The sequence below is a fragment of the Grammomys surdaster genome, unplaced genomic scaffold (assembly GCF_004785775.1).
Source record: "Grammomys surdaster isolate TR1022 unplaced genomic scaffold, NIH_TR_1.0 227, whole genome shotgun sequence".
Classification (NCBI taxonomy): domain Eukaryota; kingdom Metazoa; phylum Chordata; class Mammalia; order Rodentia; family Muridae; genus Grammomys; species Grammomys surdaster.
This window is the reverse complement of record NW_021604672.1, coordinates 101,026-115,320: the sequence shown is the minus strand read 5'-3', so window position 1 is coordinate 115,320 and position 14,295 is coordinate 101,026. Positions and strand designations below refer to the sequence as shown.

The 14,295-nt window shown below is 45.2% G+C and overlaps 1 pseudogene; it reads right to left on the bottom strand.

The window, feature by feature from the left end:
• Positions 1 to 7,053: 7,053 nt before the first annotated feature.
• Positions 7,054 to 7,184, bottom strand: LOC114626107 (annotated as a pseudogene).
• Positions 7,185 to 14,295: the final 7,111 nt, after the last annotated feature.

Sequence of the window (14,295 nt, the reverse complement as noted above, 5' to 3'; positions counted from 1 at the left end):
AAAAATGAGCTGAGTACAGAATTCATTGTTCTTCTTTGTGGATACACTTTGACCATTTGCTTCAAACTCCTGCTGCTGTGACTTGTACATGGTAATGGCCTGTTCCCTCAAACTGTGAGTCAAAATAAATGCTTAGCCCCATAAGTTGGTTTTGGCCAGGTATTTTATCACAGCATCATTTAAAGTAAAAGATATCAAATTCCAAATAAGTAGACAATCTAGAAGAAATGGATAAACCTCGAGACACCTATAATATACAAAAATTAAGCTAAGATGATAGTGACAACTTAAAAATATCTATAATGAGCAATTAAACTAAAGCAATAATAGTCTCCTAACAGTAAAAATAACAACAAAGACAAAAGGTAAATGAACTTACAGCTGAATTTCATCAGGTCTTTCAAGGAGAGCTACTACTAATGGTTTTCAAGTTACTGCATGAAACCAAAGAAATACTCCCAAGTTCATCCTATGAAGCCTGTATTACCTTAACACCCAAGCCAGGTAAGAATATAACAAACTAGAAAACTTTAAACCAATTTCCATAGATATAAAACTTCTCAACAAAATATTTGCAAACCAAATTCAGTGGCACATTAAAATAACCAATGGGGAAAAAATTATAACACTATGAAAAAAAGATTAAAGAAGACGCTAGAAGATAGGAAGACCACTCATATTCATGGACTGGCAGAATTAATATTGTGAAAATAGGTATAATACCATTAAATTCAATATAATCCTTATCAAAATTCCAGTGAAACTCTTCTCAGAACCGTGAAAAATCCCAAAATTCATAAGGAAACAAAGAAAACCTTAAATAGCCAAACCAATCTTAAGCTGAAGAGCAATGCTAAAGGTATCACAATATCTGATCTTAAATTATACTCCAGAGCCATAGTCATCTAAGACAGCATGGTAGCAACATAGAAAAACAAACACATGAGCCAAAAAAATAGAATAGCAGACCCAGAAATAAATGTATGTGCCTACAGTCACATGACCTTCAATAAAAGCACCACAGCATGAATGGGAGAAAAGACTACTTCTTCCAAGAGTGGTGCTGTAAATATAAAATAGTCACATGTAGAGACTGAGGCTAGCTACCTGTCTCAAAACCTACACACACACATACATGCACACGCACACACATGCACAGACACATGCACATACCTATACACACACACATGTGTACATACACATACACACACATACTCACATATGCACACATTTAAAGCTCAGCAAATGTTTACACATTCACACAAAGTAAATAATCACCACAGTCAAGAGACATCTACAGACTGGGGGAAATATGCCAGCCACATATCTCACAGAGGATTGTGTCTAGACAAAAATAATTATTGCTTGGATAGAAGTTTTCATGTTGTCAAGGATGTCCTTTTGCTCATTGTGTAGCCAAGGATGGCTTCCAACTCACTATGTGGCCAAGGATGGCTTCCAACTCACTATGTGGCCAAGGATGGTCAGAAGGTCCTCACTCCCCTGCCTGTACCTCTGAGTGCTCAGATTACAAGTGTGTGCCACCACATCTTCTATTATAAATAAAAACCCTAATCATCTAAACAATAAAAGAGAAAATAAACTGAACATAGAGCTCTCAAAAGAAGAAATAAAAATGGCCAATAAATATATAGGAAAAAGTGGTCCACATTCTTAGCTATAAAGGAAATTCAAAAATACAATTCAAAAAATACACCAACATTCCATCTGTGTCCACACAGAATGTTTATCATCAGGAAAACAAAATTATAGAGAAGGGGAGGGCAGTGGGAAGAGTCAATAAAATTATGTTGAATGGTGCGTGTGTGTGTGTGTGTGTGTATGTATGTATGTGTGTGTGAAGTGGAAGTTTCTGGTTGTGTCAGGTGATGCAGACTCATCTGTTATTTTGCTGAGGCAAGACCTGTGGGAGGACATGATGTTTGGAGAGAGTATAAATAGGACTCAAAGGGCAGTGAGAGGCACGTACATAGCTAGCCTTGCTATGCTTTGTTGGCTTCCAGTCTTCACTGATCTTCACTTCAGTTGAGAGAAGCAAGGTAGAGAACTTCACCTGGCATCCCATCTGGCTCTAGACACTCCCACTGACTCATGCCTATTTGGTGGAGGCCTGGCGGTTTCTACTGGATAATGCCACCAGTGCTGATTTGTGTTTCCTGACACAACTAAACTGGACTGCTGGAATCCTGAAAAACAGAGATTGGAATTGCCCTAAACTACATCTAAATGGTTCACATATCCTTGTCCTATTCATCATCTTTTTTCCCCTACTTTTGAACAGTGGACTAAAAGCAGAGGGGGAAGTTGAAGCATTTGAGACCCCTGATTAAAGTAGGTTTTTAAAAGTCTTAGAGAGAGAGAAAGAGAGAGAGAGAGCATGTGGTAAATGAAACCAACTACTTCAAAGATATCTTAACTTTAAAACATTAAAAATATGAAAAAGATGCTGATGTGGTCATGGAGAAGTCTGTGAATCCCTATTGCATTGGATTATAAACTACTTCAGCCACCATTGAAACCAATATGTTCTTCAAAACACTAAAAACAGACCAAGCCGTTCCACTCCTGGTGTATACTGTGGTGGTTCAAATATGCTTAGCCCAAGAAGAGGCACAAATAGGAGGTGTGGCCTTATTGGAGTAGGTGTGGCCTTGTTGGAGGAAGTGCATCACTTGTAGGGGTGGGCTTTGAAGTCCTATACTGAAGCTCTGCCCATATCAGTAAAGAGTCTCTCCTCTTGGCTACCTGTAGAGAATAGTCTTCTTCTGGCTGCCTTAACTCAAGATGTAGAACTCTCAGCTCCTTCTCCGGTACCATGTCTGCCTGCAGGCTGTCATGCTTCCTGCCATTATGGTAATAGACTGAACCTCTGAAACTGTAAGCCAACTCCAATTAAATGTTTTATGTGTAAGAGTTGCCTTGGTCATGGTATCTCTTCACAGTAATGAAACCCTAACTAAGACGGTACCCAAAAGGATCTAAGGCAGTGATGCCAGAGGTATTTGCACATCTATCTGTTGCTGTACTGGTCACATAGCCAAGACATGAAAGCATGTCTAGAGATCTATCAGGAGAGCCACATACAAGAAAATGTGGGACACACAATGGGCATTTACTCAGATGTAAGGAGGAATGAAGTTGTTTCATTCTCAAGAAAGTGGATGGATCTGTGAGCCACCATGTTAGGGAACAATAACTGAGTCAGGAGGACAAATTGCTGCCTGTTCTTTCTTATGCATAGCTTTAGTTACATGCAACATCAAAACAGAAGATAAACTATTTGAAGGATAAAGGACCAGTGGGAGAGAATGGGACAAGGGAAGTCAATGAGGGGCTAATATAAACAAAGGATAGTACATACGTATGGAAACTATTATTTCATATGATAAAAAAATCAATTTAAAATATGTAGCTCAAAGATTACCAGCTAACAAACAGAAGCTAGGAAAAAGGAAAGAAGGCTTTGTCTCTATAGATTTTAGAGAGAACATAGGCCAGGCAATACCTCAGCTCTGAACTCTTGCCTACAGAACTATGGGATAATAAAGTTCTATTTTCTCTTTATCAAACAAAAATATAAGTAGTATGTATTATCAAAAGACAAGTTTGAGTATGTAAGAATACAAAAGTAAAAGGGATCAAAGACACTGTAGTCAACAGTCACTTTGAAAAAAAAAACTATTGAAGTTTCTTTAAAGACTCCTAAAATTAAATTTACCGTGGTACCTAGCAAACTCACTACTGGGTACACATCCAAAGGAGTTGAAACTGGTCCTGAAGAGATGCCTGCATTCCACCCTTGTCAACGCTAGGCCCAGTACCCAGGATATGGAAACAATCTAATTTCCCCACAAAGGAGAAATGAATAAAGTGACGTATACACACATCTGAGAACTACCCGCCCTTTAAAATGGATGAAAACCTGTTATTTGTGACACTGTGTGTGAATCTGGAGGAAATTATGATAAGAAAATAAGACAGACACAAAGATAGATACACACTGTAAGTAAGATCTCACTTCCACGTGGGATCTAAAGTAAGGGGACCTCATGGGAACGGAATAGAAAGAGGTTAGGAGAGGCATGGGCAGGAGGTAGGGACTGCAGAAGGAACAGCCCTGGGGAAAAGTAACAAGTATCAGAGGAGAGGGGAGTGTTTCCATGAGCTGTCCTGTCACATCACCAAACTAATAATTAATAATAATAATAATATACACTGTCCTGTCACATGACCAAGCTAATAGTAATAATAATAATATACACTGTCCTGTTACATAACCAAGATAATAATAATAATAATAATAATAATAATAATAATATACACTGTCCTGTTACAAGACCAAGCTAATAACATAGTGTAGGCTTCCAGATTGCAAACAATTCCCAGTGTTCTCTCTATAGGAGAGTGATTAGTAGGTTAAGAGGAAGGGGTAATTACCTCAATTTAATATTTCTGCAGTGTGTGTACCCATTGGATATCACAGTGTACCTCATGAACAATTATTAGTCTATAATTACTTAGAAAATTGGGACATAAAATACTGGCTCTGTCACATGTGCTAATATCTCCATTCAGCAAGAACAGCAGGATGCATTTATGTTTTCCAATATTCTAAGCGGGACTTGGAAGCTTCAGTTTTATCTTTGCAACAAATACTCTGGATCCTCAATGTAACAGGCTCTCCTTGTTCGTTTTCTAGAAGGTATCTGCCAAATATGCAAGTCTGAATAGCCAGTGTTTAATGGCCTCTTGTTTCATCAAATATAAAGGGTACCCCACGGTGGGAAAGGCAGCTAATCCAGCTTATAACTGGTTCACGAAGGGGCTTCTCTTTGAGACAGCCATCCACCACAGAGTGTTTGCTTTCCATTAGTATAGCAAATAACCGAGACAAATCAACTTACAAAACACAAAGGTTTACATTGTCACACAGTGGTTTGGGGGTTCTGGCCTCTGCTCAGGTGGACATATTGCTTTGAGGCCTCTAGAGAGGGAAAGTGTGCCATGGTGGGAGCACAAGGCAAAACAAATCCATTTACCTCACAGCAGGTATTCGAGAAAAGAAAGGAGTGGATGGGTAGGGTGCCACTGTATCCCTGAGAACAACCAGACAGCTCCCTGCAGGCTCCACTTCTGGAAGTCTCTCACTTCCCAATAAGGTGTGGACTGCGTCTGTAGGGCATTAAGAGCCAAATAGCATTTAGCAAATCAGAGACAAGCTTCTTACCCAGCAGTGGTGGCTCACATCTTTAATCTCAGTACTTGGGAGGCAAGAGGCAGGTGGATCTCTCTGCGAGTTCAAGGCTAGACTGCTCTACAGATCGAGTTCCAGGACAGCCAAGACTACAAAGAGAAACCCTATCTCAAAAAACAAATCATATACATATACTTACTTCTTATTTTTTCTTTTCCTTTTTTAGTTTTTTTTACTTTTTGTTGATCCATTGTGAGTTTCACATCATGCACCCAGTTTCTCTCATCTTCTGGTCTCCTCAGAACTGCCTTTCTCCCTTGCAATTTCCCCACACACACACCCTAAATGAAAACCATACATACAAACAAACAAAAAGCATAGAAAAATCTCATCCTGGAAGCTGTAGTGTGTCAGTGTGTCCCACAGTGTCACTCTGTCTACACATCTTCACTTGCAGCTGTTCATTGTGATGAGTCATTGGTCTGGTTCAAGGCATCAATAGTGAATCCTCCCAGTTATCCTGCTGTGCTGTGTCACAGAGATCCTGCCTCCTTAGCTCAGCAGGACCGGCCCTTGCATGTGTTCCAACCATTCACAGATGATATAGATTTTGGGACGAACTATCTCAGAGTCCTGGATCTGAGTCTGGGTGGTAGCAGAGCTGGTCAGAGCTCTGGCTCTCCCTTCTCTGTATCTCCAGGGTGAGCTCTCCAGTACTGCTCCAGCCAAGCCACCCAGTGCCACCCTTGGCAGGATGCAGGGTCAGCTCTCCTGCAATCATGCCCTCTGGCAGGCTCACTCGCACCCAGGCCTTCAGAGCCAACTCACTGTGCTGCTCAGTCATGGCTCAGGGTTGACTCTCTCCAGTGCTGCAGCTTGTGAGGGGCTGGGACAGCTCTCCTGCTCCCCCACCCTTGAGGCTGGCTCACCTATGCCTTAACCACCAGAGCCAACTCCACTGTATTACCCAGGCGAGGTACAGAGCCTATTCTGAGTGCTATAGCCAGTGAGAGGGCAAGGCTAGCTCTCCAGCTCTCATGCCTTCAGGGCTAGCTCTCCCAACTACCACAAGTGGTGAGGGGAGGGAGGCATCCTCCCCACCCCCAAGCCACCTCACAGCAGACAAGTGGTAGGGCCAGCTCTTCCCTGCTCGCACCCTTGGGTTGGCTAACCTGCAACCCCATCACCAGGGTTAGCTCCATTGTGCTATCTGGGCAAGGTACAGGGGCCCCCTCTCCTGAGTGTTGCCGCCTGTGACAGATGGGGTGAGCTATCCAGAATGCCACAGCCAGAGAGGGCAGGGCCAGTTCTGTGCAACTCTGGACATCCTTGTGGCCACAGGCATTGACACCGAACCCTGCTCCTGTGTAGCCATGGATCCGGACATGGCCCTCAGTGACAGCTCAGGCTGGCCCAGGAGGCAAGGCTGGCCACTCAGAACAGGCTCCTGCTCTCCACTCTTGAGTCTCCAGCTCCATCTCTCTTCATAATACTCAAGCTGCTCCACTCTCTCCCATCTGAGCACCACACACTCACACATTACACACATGGCTGCAGGCTGGCCACGTGGCTTGACAGGCCGCTGAGTAACATCCTCTGCCAGCACAGGACTGTGGATATCCGGGCGGTCCACAGGTCTCTATCTGACTTCCTCCTCCCTCACTGTGCCACATGGCTACTGCTGGTGGGGCCTTGTGTGTTTACGGCCCGCCAGTGAGAGATGGAGGGCAGGTCTGTGGCATCTTTCCTAGCCCACACTGTGTGGCACGGCAGAACACACGTTTCTGTCTGTTGTCCTCCTCTTCACTGCGCTGCTAGGATTTGATTCTGTTTGATTTTTATGTGTCCTAGGCATAAGACAGCTTTGTTCACCAAGCTAGGATGAACAAAGGACTGCCATCTGTGCTGCCACTGACTAATATAGGAGCAATACCACCAACAAGGTGTCTCTTTGTCCATTGCTGGGGGGTGGCAGGGGGTATATATTTCTTATTTCATCACACATAAAAATTTTTAAATACACGTGCATTCATTTACGGGCCAACAATTTGTTAATTTTCACCTCCTCAACTAAGTGGAACCAGTCCTTCATTTTTCTTCCTCCTCCTCCTCCTTCTCCTCTTCCCCTCCTCCTCCTTCTTTGTCTTCATCATCTTCCTCCTCCTCTCTCTCTTTCTCTCTCTCCCCTTTTCTCTATCCCTCCCTCCCTCCCTCCCTCCCTCCCTCCCTCCCTCCCTCCCTCCCTCCCTCTCTCTCTTCTAACTCTCCTCTTCCCCTCAACTACATCTTCCAGTACAGCCCAGGCTTTTATAACTAAGCTCTAAATGCCAACAGAACAAACAGGGCACATGATGTCTTGGGAGACTGCCCTAGGAGTTCTGCAGATAACTGTTGTGTGACAAAACTTTTCCTGGGAAGATAATAACACTCACATCGACTCACACCAGATAGGGAGCCCACAACAGACCAAAAGGACAGATACCATCGAAGTCCAGCTTGGTAGGCCAATGAGATTTGTTGGGGTTACACGTAGGAATATGGGTGAGGGGTTTCTTACAGGAGGAGAAATGACTCACAGGAAGCTGCATCACCAAAGCCCATCACAACGTGAATGACAGCTCACAAAAGCTGAGGGGGGTCGGGACCTGGAGCTCACTGTACAGCCTGCAGGCAGCTCAGCAGGCGGGAGACTGTCTTTTCCAGGTGTCAGTTGGTCTCAGCCACTGTCAGGCAGCTGGTCTGGTCTCAGAGTCCTCTTCTTTTCTGTCTTCTTTGTAGTTTGGTTCTGCTTACTCTGGCAGGGAGGGGCCTAGTGAATCTGGTCAGTGTCCTGAAGCTCATTTGATTTGTTTACCTTCCTGACTAAGGAAGCTTCCTTGCAGGATGGAATGGCTCGGATATAGGAGGAAACTGTTACACTACAAAGACACACCCTCCCACCCTCCGTGACACACACACACCCTCCCACCCCCCAGAACCATTCAGGGGCAGCTCTGCAAGCTGTGGGATGAGGATGTGTCTACCTGGGAATGTGTGGGAAGGCCACCTCAAAGGACATTGGTCCATTCCTTTCCATGAGAGAGAAATGGGTGTTTTCTGTTGGAATGAAAGGGAAGCTGACAGGTCAGGCAGTGGGAATGGCAGCGATTCAGAGGCATGATGGATATTGAGATGGTAGCATGCCAACGCAGCCTCAGTGCTCATCTTGTAAGCAGTATGCAGGGCACCTCAGCCTAGCCTGACATCTTCATTGCTCTGAGTCCAGAATAAAAGTACACTTATGCAATTGCTCCTGGCATGGTTCCAGGGACTCGTTTAGTTTCTGACCCGATGGAACAATCACACTCAAGCACGAGGAGACGAGATTAAGGGAAAGTAAATAACCCATGCCAGATCTCACAACTGGTCAACGATACGGCAAGGACAGAACAGACAGCCTGACTCAGGAATCTGCTAGGACACATCGCTGCCCATGAGGGAATGAAACACCTACTGCCTTTCTCGCTGGGAAATCCCAACTTGCTGGCTTAGGTCATATGCCTATCCCTGGGACCAATCCTGTCAGGGGCCACGTGCCCACCTCTGCAGAGATGGTTTCAGTTATCAAAGATGACCAAGTGGGTGTCATACACCAGTGACCCTGCCCACTGACCTCACACAATACATCCAGGGTTAACGGTCTGTCTGCATTGCTTACCTTTCTCAACTGTAATAAAAATGCTCCCCGCACCCACGCCCTCAACAAGCAACCTAAGGAGGAAGACTGATACTGACTCAAGATCTCAAAGGTCTCAGGTCCTCATGGTGGGGAGTGTGTGACAGCAGAGCAGTTCACATCGAGGTAGCTAGGAAGCATGGAAACCCAATCCTGGGTTGGCCGGCACCCCGCCCCACCCCACCCTTTATTCCATCTAGGGTCCTACATTATTAGATGTTATCCACATTCAGGGGAAGTCTTCACCCTTCATCTATCCTTGCTGGAATTGTCCACACAGGCTTACCCAGAGATGTGCTTCACCCCCTCTCCAAGTTCAAATATAATGTTCAAAATCAAGTACAATTCAGTGCTGGGGAAACCCAGGCTCGTGGGAAAGCCCTCAGCTCACCTGGGGAGGTTCAGTACAAGGAAGGAGGATGGAGTCCTTGGGTAGAGGTGGTAATGTTCTGCACTGTAATTGTTCAGATTCGGCCTGTAACTACTCAATAAGCCAGACACTGGGGCACTGTTCTACACACGTGTTTCGCTTTTATTAACTTCTCAGATTTTATTTAGTCGGTGGAACAGAAACAGTTGAAGTAGGAAGAAAGAGTCACTAGGAGTTTTCTTCAGCCAGACTGGCCCGTGGACCTCTTCAGATGTGTCCATGTCTCATGTCCTAGAGGTCAAGAGCAGTTAACTGTGAAAACCCAAAGATGACAAGAGGCACGGGGTTTCCCCCGTCAGCGAGAGTGCTTGCCCAAGGGTCCGTTCATTAGCATTATAAAGTAAGAAGAAAAGTTCAGGAACACAGAGAGCCCTGTGCAAGGGCCAGCTTTTTCCAATTAGGCAGACATTAAAGGCTCCACCTGCCACTGCCACTTTGAGGATGGCTGAGTGTCAACAGTGGCAACGGGTGCTGGGGAACATCTCCCTATGCCTGTCACACTCCTGAGCTCTGCTACCTTTAAAAGAGTACAGACGCCCCCTGCAACCTCTTTTGGTCATTTTGCTATAAGATGCAAACAGTTCACACTTTTCTCTAATGTTTTATTAGAAATTTCAAAATTAATTCAATATTATGACAAAAAGCCAAGCCAAACCACAGGACAAAGTCCTGCTTTGTTTTTGAGTCACCTGTGTAACACCCCCAAGTGTGTGCTTGCCCGCTCCTGCCCCCCCCCAGCCCCCCTCGAGGAGCCTTAGTTTATGAATTACAAGCCTTTTCATTTCCTCCAGGTTCTTGATGAGAGATGGGGGCGGGGGATGCGGCCACCAGGTGGATGTGGTCTTCCACATTTATGAACTTGGTCTGGCTTCCCAGAGGGACGGGAGACTAAGAAGCAGACGTGTTTACTTTGCCTCCAATAAAACCCCCAACTCCTTACTTATTAAATAAGTATCATTGCGTGGTGATAGCCTGTATTTATTGGGTGCCTCCCGATTGCCACACACAGTGCGAGGTGCTCCCTTCACATTCCACAGCTCACAGCACGCTGCAGCCCTGTCTGTGCTTTATGGCTGAAGAACCCAGGCTATCCTAAGTATACAATCTGCCCAGGGTCTCACAAAGAAAAGATAAAGATCTGTGCATGCCCCAGCATGCATTCCCTGATCAGCAGGCCCTGTGACAATGAGGGGGAACTGGGATTTGATTCCTTGCTGTTTGAGTCCAGAAGTTGCACGTGTTACACCAGCCTTCTAAGTATTACAATAACTGGTACTGGCTTCACAATGACCCCCAAGGGACTCCCTAACCAGAAGGGACTCATTATAAGATTAAGGGAGATAGGATGTGTGTCTCTGACCCCAATGCTAATGCTAGGCCTCCACTATCTGGCGACAACTCAGACACCAGCATGCTGGGGCTTCTGAGCCATGTACTTGGACTTGAACATCAACAACCCTGAGAGTGAAGTAAAACTGGCTTGGAAGGGAGGCCGCTTTCTGTCCCAGTTCTACCCCCTGAGAGCCTGCTGTTGCTGCCCAACCAAAGCCTACTGACTATGCTGTGCAAAGCCACATACACTCTAGCAAAACTCCCAGGAGACAGTGAGGCTGGCTCTCTTGCTGCAGGACCTGCTGCTGGTCAGAGCCTCGTGATGCTCAGACTGGACCACACTGGATGTGGAGTGTGCAGGGTCTAGATGTTGCCATCCCAGGTAGTCCCCAGTCCTTCTCCAGGCTCTGCAGCTGACTTCAGGAGCAAGGTTGGGAAGGCCAGAGCTAAATCCTGCAAAGAAACAGCCTGGCTTGGTGGTCCCAGGAAAAGATACCCAGAAAGACCTGAAGAAGTGGATGGCAGATCACACCTCACCTATGTAATCTTGATGAGAACGAGGACCTTGTCCATACCCTACATGAAGCGGGACAAACATCTATCCTGTATAGAAACACAGCTCAAAATGTGTTCCTGGTAACCCAAGGCTACATAGTGAGATCCTGTCTCACCACCACACCCAAGGCATGAGTGCTCCCTTGTCTATCTCAGGAGCACGGTCTCAAGGGCAGCCTTCTTGATCTCCATGAAGTCCAGGAGGTATGGCATGAAGCCACAGCTTGTCTTCTCAGAAATGAAGGGCCTTGTGGAGTAACAGGGGTACAAAGAACAGGACCACCAAGAACTAAGAAAGAGAGACCACCATAGTGTAAGGCCATAGAAATATGGCACCGCCAGCACTCTGCTGTCTGACCACGTAGGCACGTAGGCACACTGTCTTGGGGGTAACCCCACCCCTTTCCAGACTGCAGACTGACTCTAGACACTATGCAGATTGGACACAAAGGTTTGTCACTGCTAGGCAGTAGATTTTTTTCCTTGATGTGTGACAAAACTTATTCTGGAGGCCTCCATGAGCAGAAGCAAGGCTTTCAGAATGATGTACACTTCCTACATCCTCTTCATCCTCCATCAGAGGAAGCAGGCTGTCTGGAAGGGCCACTTACCTTCTACTGGACAGGCCAAGTCTTCATCTGTTCACATATCTTCCTGGAGAAGGGCTGCAGTTTCCAAGTTCAAGGTAGAACCTAGTTTAACTACCTACCAAGCTTCCTACTACAGTTAAAATGAGATCTACAGCAACGGAGTATTTAGAAAAGGCAGGCGTGGTGGCATACCCTTTAATCAGCAGACAGAGACAAGCGGATCTCCGTGAGTTCAAGGCTAGCCTGCTCTACACAGTGAGACTCTGTCTAAAACACAAACGTCTAACTGGCTAAACGGGGGCTAAAAGGAGCATCCACTCTAGCTCAAGTGGCCTGTGTACACATCTGGAAACATACAGGCAAGAGTCGCTGGCATTAAGACCAGATTGAACATAAAGTCAATAAATTGCCTTCACAGAAAACATCACATTTTCTTTAACTGGGATTATTTTGGAAACATATAGTCTACCTGGTCCCTCAGTATACGCAATAAATGGCTAGTTAACAATAAGTAAGTGAGAATAGTTTTCCCGTAGAAGAGCAACGTGTCCTCGGCTCTCCATACAAACTCCGTAGAAACTAAGCACTGAATTTTTCAAAGGTGACAATGACCCAATGAAAGCAGGAATTAAAAAGATCAGTTTCCACCCCAAAGCTCACATGCTGAATTTCACTGCAGCAAGGAGACCAACATCCCTGGAGGCTGGTGGAATACCTCTATCGCTGCTGGTCACATGTAACCTCCTCATACCTCTGCAATGATTCAAGATCCCATTTCCCAGACTGAGCGGAGAGCTGCCCACCTCTGAGCTGCTGATAGGAAGGAGCCAGCTTGACAAGCACAGAGTGTTTCCCGGGGAGGAGGAGGAGGACCCATCGGACTGACTGATGGCAAAGCCGGGAATCGCAAGTTGTGACGCAAGTTGTGTGTACAGTCCCAGCGTTTGCTCACTGACGCTAAACTAACCAAATTTGATTTGCGTCCTAAAACCAAGTCCTATTTTTACCATGGCCCTGTAGAGGAAGCTTTCGTGTAGAGACATGCAGTTTCAAGCGCAAGGTGGAAGGACGGGGCCACAACCGACTAAAACTCGGATCACAGGGGCTCGGGACTACCAAGATGAAGTTGAGGGCTGCCTGTGCCTTGGGACATGTGCTGGCTAGGTTTCTGCCGATTTGATGCAAGCTAGAGTCACCAGAGAGGAGGGAGTCATAATTGAAAAACAAAAAAATGTCTCCATAAGATTAGGCTGTAAGGCATTTTCTTGATTAGTGGCTGATGTAGGAGGACACAGTTCACTGTGGGTGGAGCAATCCCAGGGCTTGGTGGTTCTGGGTTCTATAAGAAAGTAAACTGAGCAAGCCATGAGGAGCAAGCCAGTAAGCAGCACTCCTCCATGGTCTCTGCATCAGCTCTTGTCTCCAGGTTTCTGTCTTGTTTGAGTTCCCTGTCCTAACTCCCTTCAGGGATGGACTGTATGATGTGGAAGTGCAAGCAAAACAAACCTTTTCCTCCCAGCTTGCTTTTGGTCATGGTGTTTCACCATAGCAATAGTAATCTTAACTAAGATATGACATAACTGAGACAGTCCCTTATCTATGCCTTGTAGTATTTTGGAACATGTAGAAAACTTGGAAAATACAAACCTTCAGAAACTTAGAAAACCCAGAGCCAACTTCAAGAACTAGCAGACAAAAAATAGCACTTTTTTCCTTTCTTTCATTTTTCTATTTGAAAATCACTAGTCTTAATAAAATGCCAAAATGGGAAGTGTGCGATTTGATTTCTTGAGAATCATAGAACCACTCTGAGGGGTTGACTTCTTTCTGCAACAACAATGCTGTAAGTCTGTTCTCTTGTCTTAGCATGTCTCCTGGGGACAGCCAGGAAACAAACGCCTTCAACATTTTGTCATTGGAAATGCAGCTAGAAAAACAAAACTCAGTCTTAGTGTTCAGGCACTGACTAGACTCTGGTTTTGATTATAAACATTAGTAATTTTGAGGGTCTGGCTTGAAGTATAGATGTGAAATTTAGGCAAAGACAGAGTCCAGTGCTTTGTGGTGTTTGCTTTAAGAAGTTAGAGTGAGGATGCACCCAGAAGATGAGACTCTAAACCAAGGCCAGCACATTGAGGAATTGGCTAATTAGTCTGAGATGTTTCCGTTACATGAAAGGAATTCAATTTGACTAAATTAACAGCCACACAGGGATTACGCTCGACTGTTCCCAACTAAGTTGGCGATGTCAGCTTGGTAACCACCAATGTTATAAATTGGGACTCTTTGCCAGAGATGAACACCTTCCATTTTTCTTAAACTATCAACAGCCTTTGGTAATAGATTCAGTCAAATGAGTGTGTGTAGAAAAATGGAGGTGAGCAATGGAGGTGAGCAGTGGAGGTGAGCAATGGAGGTGAGCAGTGGAGGTGAGCAGTGGAGGTGAGCAGTGGAGGTG